This window comes from Haliaeetus leucocephalus, unplaced genomic scaffold (genome assembly GCF_000737465.1).
Source record: "Haliaeetus leucocephalus isolate CR32 unplaced genomic scaffold, Haliaeetus_leucocephalus-4.0 Scaffold229, whole genome shotgun sequence".
NCBI classification, from domain to species: Eukaryota; Metazoa; Chordata; class Aves; order Accipitriformes; family Accipitridae; genus Haliaeetus; species Haliaeetus leucocephalus.
This window is the reverse complement of record NW_010972665.1, coordinates 1,311,683-1,324,037: the sequence shown is the minus strand read 5'-3', so window position 1 is coordinate 1,324,037 and position 12,355 is coordinate 1,311,683. Positions and strand designations below refer to the sequence as shown.

At 45.8% G+C, this 12,355-nt stretch overlaps 1 protein-coding gene across 1 annotated transcript in view; it reads left to right on the top strand.

The window, feature by feature from the left end:
* The window catches only part of SORBS1 (sorbin and SH3 domain containing 1), a 177,966-nt gene that overhangs the window by 84,234 nt on the left and 81,377 nt on the right, over nucleotides 1-12,355 (top strand). The window contains exon 3 of the mRNA XM_010567739.1: nucleotides 702-812. The gene's annotated coding sequence lies outside the window, so the exon portion shown is untranslated. The remainder of the gene's footprint in view (nucleotides 1-701; nucleotides 813-12,355) is intronic.

The following is a 12,355-nucleotide window of genomic DNA, read 5'->3' as shown; positions in this document are numbered from 1 at the left end:
GAGTTAGTCACATTTAGTAACTGTCAGTGCATGCGAAAAAAATATATTGTCCTCTGAATTCTGCCTCTGTGGCTGTCTGTCCAGCTGTGTACCCCAACCAAGGAGTTTGTCCTAAGACAACCTGATGTATGTTTCTTAGTATGTGTGTACTACCTGCCCTTCCTTCTGAGGGTTTTTATCCTGGTAGTCAGGAGTTAAATTTCGTGGCTGTTGTTACCCCTAGCTCCCAGCCTAGGCTCTGTATTGGACAAGCCTGTTTATGCATCAAGGATAGCTGCATAAGATGTGTATTCACTTCTCTTTTTCTGCATTTTGCAAACCAGTATACTAAATTCAGCTGAAATCAGCAGTGATTTACATTAGGAAACAGACTGTAGGTTGTAGGGAGGCGTGAGTATTTGTGCTATTCAGCTGTCCCTGCTGCCTGGGGGGAATCTCTAGCAGAAAGGCAGGAGAACGGATGTGGTTTCAGCCTTCCCTGGAGACAACTGTAAATGTCAGTTCTCACATAGGGGATGCTAGGATGCAGATCTGGTCAGGCTGCTGTGCTTCCTCCATAGTAAGCAGAGGGAATTGCTTCATCTGAAAGTAATGTTATTTCTGCGAATGGCTGATTGCTTTGGTACAGCCCTCTCAGTAATTGTGTCGGACAGCAGGACTAGTGGCACTAATAGCATTTTCTTCCTCTTTGACTTTTGTAGGTATGTGCTGTTACATAGCAATTGCATGTGACGAGAAGACGGAGTGGAAGTTGCTGTCAGAGGATCCTGTCCTCCTAAGCTGGGCCTGAAGAGTTCAGCTAGCTGACTGGTGTGAGTACCCTGAAGGGGAGGGGAAGGAGCACGTCACCGGGAGACCTCATCCTGACTTGGGGCACCACAATCACATCTATCTCTATCAATTGTAGTGAAGGAAGTTTTCCTTCCTAGTAGCAGCCTACCTGGGTTGTGCAGCAGAAAGCTACATGTTGGTGAGAGCACTGCTGTATTATATGGGGGTTTTTTGGTAGGCGAGCCAGTCAAAAGCTCCAGTTTGTGAAAGAGGATCAAGCTCCAAGTGCTATTTTTGCGGTGAATCATGGATGCATTAGATAAAACATAGTAGTCCCAGCAAGGATTAAATTAACATTTACCACCATCAGATGTGTTCCTTGTTTATTATCTGCATTTGTGACATCATTTTCTGTTTTTTTTATGCTGGTGCCAGTGTTTTGTGCCTCAGTGTCCTGGTTTCAGCTGGGATGTAGTTAACTGTCTTCCTAGTAGCTGGTACAGTGCTATGTTTTGAGTTCAGTATGTGAAGAATGTTGATAACACTGATGTTTTCAGTTGTTGCTCAGTAGTGTTTAGACTAGAGTCAAGGATTTTTCAGCTTCTCATGCCCAGCCAGGGCACCTGACCCAAACTGGCCAAAGGGGTATTCCATACCATGGGACGTCCCATCTAGTTTAGGAACTGGGAAGTGGGGGACAGGGATTCGCCGCTCAGGGACTGGCTGGGTGTCAGTCGGCGGATGGTGAGCAATTGCCCTGCTCATCATTTGTACATTCCAATCCTTTTATTACTACTGTTGTCATTTTATTAGTGTTATCATTATCATTATTAGTTTCTTCTTTTCTGTTCTATTAAATCGTTCTTATCTCAACCCAGGAGTTTTACTTCTTTTCCTGATTTTCTCCCCCCTCCCACTGGATGGGGGGGAGTGAGTGAGTGGCTGCGTGGTGCTTAGTTGCTGGCTGGGGTTAAACCACGACACTCAGTCTAGGTCAGAAACATATGGAGGTAGTGGGATTTTGGAATTGGAGTGAGGGTTGGGTTTTAGGATAAGGACCAAAGTTTAGCAGTTGGCCTTGAATAGGCTACAGATCCAGATTTAGCACTGGTGCTTGCCTGCATAGCAACAGTGAGCTGGATTCATTGCCTCATCTGTAAGAGGCCATTGGGTTAGGTTTGAGTGGGTGTTGGGATGTGTGACTTGACTTGGTGTAGGTCTAGAGCAGACAGGAGCTGTTGGACTGGGATCAGGGTTCGGGGGGGAATTATGGAGTTGATGACATAAGGTCAGATCCCCAGGGGACTACTAGGCTAGATCTAGGGTAGCTGCAGGCACGGCAACTACAAATACTGGTGAAGCTGATTTTTTTTTCTTTGCAGGAGATGGTGTGGGGTCTTTTTTACAATTTAGCCTAAGATTAAGTCCTCGGTTGAAAGAGACTTGACAGTTCTGAGGTAAGCTTTGATATTCTTACTTGCCTAAGGCAAAAGCCCTCAGCCTTTGAGAACTCTGCATTGAAGCAGAAGTCTTAGACACAATAAAGGCTGAGACTCACATGTCAAGCTCTTGAGACCATTTTTTTACCTTAGAATGACTCTGATATGGAGCCTGTTTGTGATCAGGAAGGCGAAGGTCAAAGCAGCAGTTGCAGAAGACTGAATCTCTGGCATCCCAGAAATGGCAAATACAACTCTTTTGGTCTATTTCTTTGTTTCTAAAAAGGCTGAAAGAATCAGGGGAGCAGTCTCTCCTGCCTCTCCCCTTCCCTTTCCTCTGCACGGATGCTCTAGTGGTCTCAAATTTCAGCTCCGTATGATCATCTCAACTCCCTTCCTATATAACACTGTACCTGATGTTTGTCTCCATGCCAGAGTCACATCTGTACTGACATCATGATTCTCAAGGACTGCTTGTATCTCTCTCTTGTTTGGTGATACAGAGCCCTTCCAGTAAGGCTGTATCAGTCTCTTGCATGCTGAACATGCAGAGGCTCTTGTCGGCCTGACTGCGCTCTGTCTTTTATGAACTAGTCCTCTCTGAGGAATAAAAGTCCAGGCTGTTGGAGAGGAAACTGGAGAAGCTTTTGGGATGTATCAAGCCAAGTTTTATGTCATTTTCCTCCTGCTGCCTTATAAGTAAAATCACATGGACGCAGCTGTTGCACTGGCACAATTACTTGGTGTCTTCTAGAGATGGGCCGTTTTACACCACGCCTGAATATCATCCTGTGCTTTGGCTGCAAAAGGGAGGGGAGCTCCCTCCCCTCAGTTTGGCTGCTTTAGAGGGAAGGGAACGCAGTACTTGGTCCTCCCCCAGCCAGAAAGACGCAGTCAGGCATTGATCTGGAGAAGGAGCATCTCCATGAAACCTTGATTCTCAGAAACATGCCTGGGAGTCTCAGTGCTTCATGCTTGCGCTGTGGTTGACCTATGTCATCAACCAAGTGATGACATCTCATTTCCTTCTTCCCTTATCCCTGATGACTGCTCAGTCCTACTGGCTGTCAAGTGACATCAAGGCATGGCACATCTGTGCTTCAGGGAGTGCATAGCATTGAGTACCAGTGCCTGAATAGTCCATATAGGAGTTCAAAGGAGAATGGCTTGCTCTTCAGCCCCCATTCCAAGTTAGGTAGAGCTCTAAATGGCTCTTTTTACGTTACCTCTTTATATGAGAGAAAATATTTGCTTTTCTGTAGTCTGACTCTTCCTTTAGTTGGAGGCTCGTGGGAATGTAGGGAAGTGCTTGTATACCATACTATTTTGCATTTGTTGTTTTTTAAGATCTAATTAAGACATTGTGTTGTTTTTTAATGTGACCTGCAATGCATGCTGCAGATCAACTATACCCTTCAGACCTTTAGTTCAGGCATGTGGCACTTAGCGGACACAAAACAGTTCCAGGCCTGACAAGCTGGACCAAAGGCATGGGGGGGCAATATCTAGCCAGTGCACCAGGAAACAAAGTCAGTCTATGGAAACACAGTGGGGAAATCTTAACTATATCTTTTGCTGTCATAGGTGGGGAAGGCAAAGTGTGGAAAACGCTACCAAGTAGGTCCAAGGTTCTGTAATTGTTTCTCCTGCAAAGGAGAAGAACCACCCTTAGTGCGTGCAGAGAACTGTTGCAGAGGTTGCTAAAGAGTTACTGTTCTCGTGAATGGCCAGGTTTCCCAGGGCCTGCTGGTCAATAGCTGCTGCCTTATTCAGTTCCTGAATTCATTGCTTCAAGTGAATGCTGAAAATTACTCAGAAAGGCTGCTTAAAGTGCAACGAGTCCTCCTTTTGCTACTTTCCCTGGGGACAGAGCAGGATGTCTTCTAGAGGAAGGTGTTGCCCAGAATGTCATTTTTGGCTCTAGCCAGCTGGTCATGCCAGCTCCACACCGGCTCTGCCCATCTTAGACAATAAAAGAGGTTTAAGTGGTGCAGCACTGTGCCAGAAACCAGAGCAGTAACAGTGGGAGTGAGTTTATAGAAAGCAGGAAGATAGAGTTTTCATTTTTTCCGTTGAACTTCTGGGAACAGATGGAGAGTCGATGAGGCAGAGATGCTGGAAAGGACAGTGTATTTCAGATCTCTTCCTTAGTGTCTTCCCAATCTGCTCATAGATTCATAGCTCCTGCCTGTTCAGTACAGGGCAGTTAGTACAGGATGTGAAAACTTCAATGCCTCTGAGCCTCCAGAGGTGTATGTTCCCCAAGGCCTGCTGAGCTATGTTTTTTGGCCTAGGAAAATTCTGACAGAAAGGGTCGTGAGAGCAGCTCATGGCCTGATAGGCAATGTCTTTGTTTACTTCATTCCAGGTCACCACAGTTAAGGATCTGGACTTTCTGGATAAAGACAATGACCCAGGAGCATCTTGACTGAGCTCTGTACTGACGCTAATAGGTCAGTCCTGCCTCTCTAAATGGCCAATGTTTTGGTTTTTTAGTTGTTTTGTTTTGTTTTTAATCTGGTTAGAAGCCAAGAAGAATCTAATCAGAGCCCAGCAGTGCACTGAGCAGCAGTCATTATCATTACTTAGTCATCCAGTTGCTCTTTCTCTGACAAGAAATGTTGGTGTGGTGGGAGGGGATGGGGGAAAGATCAGCTTTTTTCTTCATCTCCTAGAAGAGGTTCAAGCATGTTTCCTGTTAATACACCTATAGCCAAGTGTTGCCCTTAGAGGACAGATTTAAAGTCAGGCCTTCAAAACTCTGTGGCAGCCACAGTTTGAGGGAGAGGAATCGATGAGAAGGGAGAACTTAAACCCTCATTAACTCCCAAAGGGAGGATTTTCAGCTGTGAACTGTGAGATATGATTACTCTCTCATTAGCTTTCATAGTTACAAATGTAACTGGTTAATAATTCCAGCCAGCTGGCCAAATTAGAGGCAAATCTAAATTTCTCCTGAGCTTGGTGCTTTGGGCTGAATTTCCACTTATTAATGACACACACAGGAAGCACCTTGGGCAGAACTGCTGGGACTTTATTTCCATGAATGCCCAGGCTTGTCTATTGGAAGACATGTTGCTTCTTTTGGCTCTGTAGTTCTGTTCCTGGGGAACAGAGGATCAGCTGTGGGTAGCCTGATTTGATATTCACTTGTCTTTAGCAATTAGGGTGCAGAGAAAAGCATTGCAGGAAAATACTGAGATGGAGAGAGAGCACAGTTTGAATTTTCTTTGCTGCTTCTGCTAGTTCCCTTCTTTACTGCACTCCTACTTTTCCTTTTTTACTCTCATCAACCTACCAAATCACTGTCATTGGAAGAGGCAGTAAGCTCAGGTGCTGGCCCAGAGATTATGCTGAATATCTGAGTATTTTGAGTCTGAAGAAAAATGAGAGAATTTTACAAAAATCAGCTTCCTTGCGTGTCATATAGGAGATGATTTTGTCCTGACCGTACCTTAAGGTTAATTTAAGCTCTACAGTAAAAAGGTTAAGAGCACTGGTAAACAGCTAGTGCCGTTACAAAAGCTTTTAATATTGATTGGGCTGTATTCTGTTACCTTCACAGCCAGCAGTGCCTTTCATTGAATGAGGTGCTGGCTAGATCAGTAAGGATGGCTCTGGCCTAAACTAAACCTGTTATACAAAGTACTATTGATGGTCCTCCGTAGTAGAGGAACAGAGCCTGGGTTCTCCTGCCACACACAATCCAGTGATCACTGAGCATAATCTTTGTGTCCTGTGGCCCAGTTTGGCACATATGCCACAAATCACAGCATGCAAGTTTTGCTTCCATTTTGCCTGAGTGTAAGTGGCAGTACAGGGTACAAAGGGCTGGAGATGCTTATGTGCAGGTGAGGATGCATGTTTTGTTGATTGCATGCTGTAACTACCAGTAATTTTCTTAGGACTTGGGTAAGCATAGCTGAGCCCTAAGTTTTTCCCCTGCAGTGTTGTATTTAGCAGGTCCTGAATTCCACAAAATTGTTTGGACCAGGGTCAGCAATTGTTCAAGGTAGATGGGCAAGGTTATACTTTCTTTTATGCATGAGAGTTTAAATAGGTCAGCAGATTGGTGACAACTGGGAGAAACTGCTACTCAGGTGACTGCTAAACAGCTGATCGCTCCCAGCTTATGTTGGTGAGGCAGTGCTTTCCAGCTCCTGCTGAGTTCTTCAGTCAGTAGAAGACAGCAGTGAGTGCCATGCCTCTCACAGAAGTCTCCCTTAAGATGCTGTAGATCCCAAATCCTGGTAAACTGTGATCCTGTCAGGTACTACTTTTTTCTGTTTTAAATGAGGGGTCACCAGCCTACAGCATATCCCTTATCTCTAACAGTCAGACAGGACAGTTCTTCAGTCTCCAGCAAGGAAGCCAAATTATGCATTTGCTTTTCCTAGCCATTTGAGAAAATTTTCTAGCAGTTTGTCTTGTAGTCTGTGCTGTTCTCTCTATACGCTTAGCAGGTTATGTGCTTCCATTGGATAAATACACACATTATTGTTAAAAGGGCCTCTTGCTAGCCCTTAACTTCTTCTGCCCTGCAGACTTGCTCCTACTGGCAGATTAAGTTCCTATCTAGAGCTCTTAAATGGCCTGTATACATCTTTACAAGTAGTCTTGCTCAGTCTCTGGTGACAGTCTGAACTCCTTCATGCCATACAGATTCAGCTGTAGGTGCTTCCTGAGTCCTTATGCAGTTGCACTAAGCTGCCTGGCAGGTTGTAGGGCCTGCTGGCAGCAGTATTTAATTCTGTGGTGACACTGGTTCCCGTAGCTTTCAGCTGGGGAGGACTGAGCTGCAGAGTTCAGGCTCAGGTCTGAGGCGTCCAAGGGGATCCAGGTGTTGGGAGTTTTGGGGCAAGCTAGGGCTCATCTCTGATAGCAGGGAGGGTGCTGTAAAACTATCCTAACCAGAACCTGGGCAGCTGTTTTGTAACAAAGCAGAAGCTCAGCCCAGCTGGGCGAGGATGCTGGGTGAATGAGTTTGTATTCATTCACAGTACTGGGTGGAACTCCAGCAGGAGCATGTTATTTTGGCTCAGTTTTGTTTTGCAATTCAAACCCAGAACTCAGAGGGAACTGAACTAAAAGCTCAAGCATGATATAAGTTTGCTTGCCTTCCTTCTCCGTACGCAGAATCAAGTAAGCTCAATCGCTTTTGCTTAGCATCTCCCAGATCTATGAAAAGTACCTTTTCTAAACTGCAAGTCACCGCACCTCTTCGACCTCTTCTTGTGGCTGGAAAGTCTAGCCCCATGGCATATTGAGGTGGCATAAAAGAACTAGTATGGCTGTGTGACATATATCAAAACACAAAAACCATACGGATTGTGCAGCAAACTTCACAGAGTAGCTTGTAACTGGAACAACCTACTCCCTTCAGTGAAAGGATTTGTTTATGACTTTGGTAGCAAAACAGACATGATGAGGGTAGGCTTGTCCAGTGGCTACTAGAACAGTAGTCCAGAATATCCTAGGACTGGCATGTGCCTCTGTTATGCCAAAGACTTCCTTTGTTGTGCAAATTGTTTTGTCCCTTTTGCTATTTCCTTCAGCTATTATGGTGATCTTGTCTTTTGCAAAGACGTAGGTATTATGAGAGAAAAATACACCAGTGATTGTGCAGAAGCAGTTGCCAGGAAAATTGCAATGCATAGTACACTATTACTGTGGGTTGATGGTAAACCAGCAACACTTCATAAAGCTATTTATCCTGCACTCAGGGTTGACTTTGGAAGCAACCAAGCTAAGTGGCAGTGCAGCCATGCAAAGCTTGCTGCCTAGCTCTCCCTTCACCTGAGTGGAATAGAAAATTGTGTGAAAATTCAGTTTACCATCCAAGTGGTTGTTTGTAGCAAAAACTCCTCCCTCGTTGCCAAGGTGTTTGAAGGTTGTCTAAGCTGGTTCCTGTGCAAAGACTAGAAGTGTTTCAGACCCGATCCTTGACCTGAACTTTCCTGAGCCAACCCCCAGATCCTTCCCTACTTTGCCTCTCCCTAGGTGCCATTCTTTCATTCACTAGCTGTTATTTTTTACAGTATGGCTTCTACTCTCTCAGTGTTTTAATCATGGTCATTCTTATTACCTGAAGACAAACTATCGGAGGCTTGTTTATAAACACCTGCTACACTGCAAGCAGGGCTTCCAAATGATACACTCTCATGTGGTCCAGGTTCCACAACAGACTTGAAGGATATCAAGGAGGTTATCTTTGGGTGGTGAGGGAGGTCTCCTGTTGCATCCTGTTGTATAAACAAGTATGTTTCAAGTAATTGGAGCTGGTGGTGACTGCGCCGCTTACTTTGGACAATGTTGTTGGCTTTCCTGGTTTGTTTTTGAGAACAACATGGGGGGGGGGATGTTTGGGTTTGGGGGTTTTTTGTTTTGTTTTGTTTTGTTTTTTTCCAGAGAGGACAGTAGGCTATGACCATTCAAAACATACTGTTTTCCATCATCCTTTCTTCTGACTGTTGATATGTCTGAAATAACCCTCTTCCTCTTCCACCCAAACCAAATACACCTGACTTTTAAAGCACCTGGAGTCTAAACCTAGATCCAGACCTGAATGTTGCAAATAGCCTCTGATATCTCCTGGGGTAAATGAAACCAAAACCTCAGGTACAAGCTCCCCAGCATTCGTCTTTTGGGACATGGTAGTAAATGTGGGCTCGGGGGACCCTTTGTTTACTCTAATTAGAACTACCAGTGGCATGTTAACACTGAGGTATGGGATTGGGCTTAAATGAAGTAAGATAGAGCAGCATTTTCCAACCTCTTCTGGCCTCTTAGCCAATATACCAAGTCAGAACTGTGCCTATATTGGCTAACAATTAAATGATTCATTTGGTGGGAGGTAAGTATTGGGATGCTAAAAGGTGTATTGGTAAGGAAAAGGGAAAGCTTGTGTTGCTGACAGAACCTCAGTCAGCATTTCACAGTGCATCAATATGGGTTTGTGTGTGTAGGTATTTGGAGACCGTTGTTATGTGTCTTTCACTAACATTTTACTGAAAGAATCTGAAGTTAGAGTAATCATTGACCCACACAGTAACCTTTGCTCTATGCCCTTCTGCAACGAGCGACTCTTGCCATCTCTATTGCTTTCTAGATCTTATTTGAATGCCGAGATGCTTGCCTTGCAGTAATTTTCAGTACCTTTTTTCAATCTGTGAATCTGGCAGCAGATCAATGCCTGTACATGCATATTTTAGGAATCAAAATCCAGAGACAGGCTGCAGACAGACACTCTAGAGTGTCAGTCATGAAAGCCAGCAGTGCTTGGTGCACTCATTGCTGTGGTCTGGTGACAAAGGACAGTACCAAGAGACTTGAGGGTCTCCTTCAGATTATTTCCACTATTAAGCTACCACTTGGTCTTGCATGAACCAACCTCCAAGGTCTGATTTCAGGAAGTCTTGGTCCTAGTTGTTTGTTCTGTAGACATTCACTATGGAAGGAAGAGTGAATTGGCAAATGGTTATGGGACTGGTGCTACAGCCAGGGGTTCAGCTACTTAGACTGTGGGACTCGCTTTGAGAAACCTGGTCTACTGTGGGCTGACAGGGTCCATCTGTCAGAGAAGGGGAAGAGCATCTTTGGTCATAGGCTTGCCAAACTGGTGAAGAGGGCTTTAAACAAAAGTTGCCAAGGGAAGGGAACCTTAATCCATCCCACTCCTACCAGGTTGATGCCAGTGCCAGCAATAGATACCCAGAGCCTGGAGAAGAATCACAGGTCAGCAGGAGAGTACCTGAAGAAGAGCAGCACAAAGGAATTCCAGCCACTCCAGGCAGTAAGTCAGCTTCATCAGGGGCCCAACTTAAATGCCTCCATGCAAATGCACATACTGTGGGGAATAAACAAGAGGAGTTAGAGGTGTGTGCATGCTTGTAGGGCTATGTCTTATTGGCATCGTGGAGATGTGGTGGGAAGGCTTCTATGACTGTAGTGTTGGGAGGATGCAGGCTCTTTAGGAAGGGCAGGCAGGGGAGCTGAGGAGGGGGTGTCACCCTCTGTCGTGGTTTAACCCCAGCCAGCAACTAAGCACCACGCAGCCGCTCACTCACTCCCCCCACACCCAGTGGGATGGGGGAGAAAATCAGGAAAACAAGTAAAACTCGTGGGTTGAGGTAAGAATGGTTTGATAGAACAGAAGAAACTAATAATGATAACACTAATAAAATGACAACAGTAGTAATAAAAGGATTGGAATGTACAAAGGATGCGCAGTGCAATTGTTCACCACCTGCCAATCGACACCCAGCTAGTCCCTGAGCGTTGATCCCCCACCCCCACTCCTCCCAGTTTATACACTAGATGTGGCGTCACATGGTATGGAATATCCCTTTGGCCAGTTTGGGTCAGCTGCCCTGGCTGTGTCCCCTTCCAGCTTCTTGTGCCCCTCCAGCTTTCTCGCTGGCTGGGCATGAGAAGCTGAAAAATCCTTGACTTTAGTCTAACACTACTTAGCAACAACTGGAAACATCAGTGTTATCAACATTCTTTGCATACTGAACTCAAAACATAGCACCATACCAGCTACTAGGAAGACAGTTAACTCTATCCCAGCTGAAACCAGGACACCCTCTTATGTCAGTGACCAGCTGGAGTGCATGGAGCTCCACCTGGGAATGGATGAGGAGCTGACTGAGAGCCTGTGGGTCAGGATTAAAGGGAGGGCAGGGACAGGTGACATTATAGTTGGGGTCTGCTGCAGGCCACCTGACCAGGAAGACTGAGCAGATGAGGCCCTCTATAGACAGATATGAGCAGCCTCACAAGCCCCTGTCCTTGTGGGGGACTTCAACCACCCCGATACCTGTTGGAGGGGCAACACAGCAGGGCATAAGCAATCCAGGAGGTTCCTGGAATGTGTTGATGATAACTTCCTTCTCCAAGTGGTAGAGGAGCCAATGAGGAGAGGTGCTATGCGGGACCTTGTTCTCACCAGCAAGAAGGGGCTGGTGGGTAATGTGAAGCTCAAGGGCGGCCTTGGCTGCAGTGACCATGAAATGGTGGAGTTCAAGATCCTTAGGGCAGCAAGGAGGGCACACAGCAAGCTTGCTACCCTGGACTTCAGGAGAGCAGACTTTGGCCTCTTCAGGGATCTGCTTGGTATGGTACCATGGGATACAGCTGTGGAGGGAAGAGAGGTCCAAGAAAGTTGGTTAATATTCAAGGAACACTTCCTCTAAGCTCAGGAGTGATGCATTCCAACAAGGAGAAAGCCAGGCAAAAATGCCAGGACTCCGATGTGGATGAAGTTGCTCCTGAACAAACTCAAAACACAAAAAGGAAGCCTACAGAGGGTGGAAGCAAGGACAGGTAGCCTCGGAGGAATACAGAGGAATTGTCTGAGCAGCCAGGGATCAGGTTAGGAAAGCTAAAGCCCTGCTAGAATTAAATCTGGCCAGGGATGTCAAGGGCAACAAGAAAAGATTCTGTAGGTACATCGGTGATAAAAGGAAGACTAGGGAAAATGTGGGCCCTCTCTAGAAGGAAATGGGAGACCTGGTTACCTCGGACATGGAGAAAGCTGAGGTACTCCATGACTTTTCTGCCTCAGTCTTCACCGCCAAGTGCTCCAGCCACTCTGCCTGAGTCGCAGAAGGCAAAGGTAGGGACTGGGAGAACGAAGAACTGCCCATTGTAGGAGATCATCAGGTTTGAGACCACCTAAGGAACCTGAAGGTGCACAAGTCCATGGGAGCTGATGAGATGCACCCATGGGTCCTGAGGGAACTAGCAAATGAAGTTGCTAAGGCACTATCCGTCATATTTGAGAAGTCGTGGCAATCTGGGGAGGTTCCCACTGACTGGAAAAGGGGAACAACCCCCATTTTTAAAAAGGAAAAAAAGGAAGACCTGGGGATCTACAGGCCAGTCAGTCTCACCTCTGTGCCTGCAACATCGTGGAGTGGATCCTCCTGGAAACTATGCTAAGGCACGTGGAAAATAAGGAAGTCATTGGTGACAGCCAACATGGCTTCAGTAAGCCATGTTCATGCCTGAAAAATTTGGTGGCCTTTTATGATGGGGTTACAGCGTTGGTGGTTAAGGGAAGAGCAACTGACATCATCTACTTGGACTTGTGCAAAGCATTTGACACTGTCCTGCATGACATCCTTGTCTCTAAATTGGAGAGA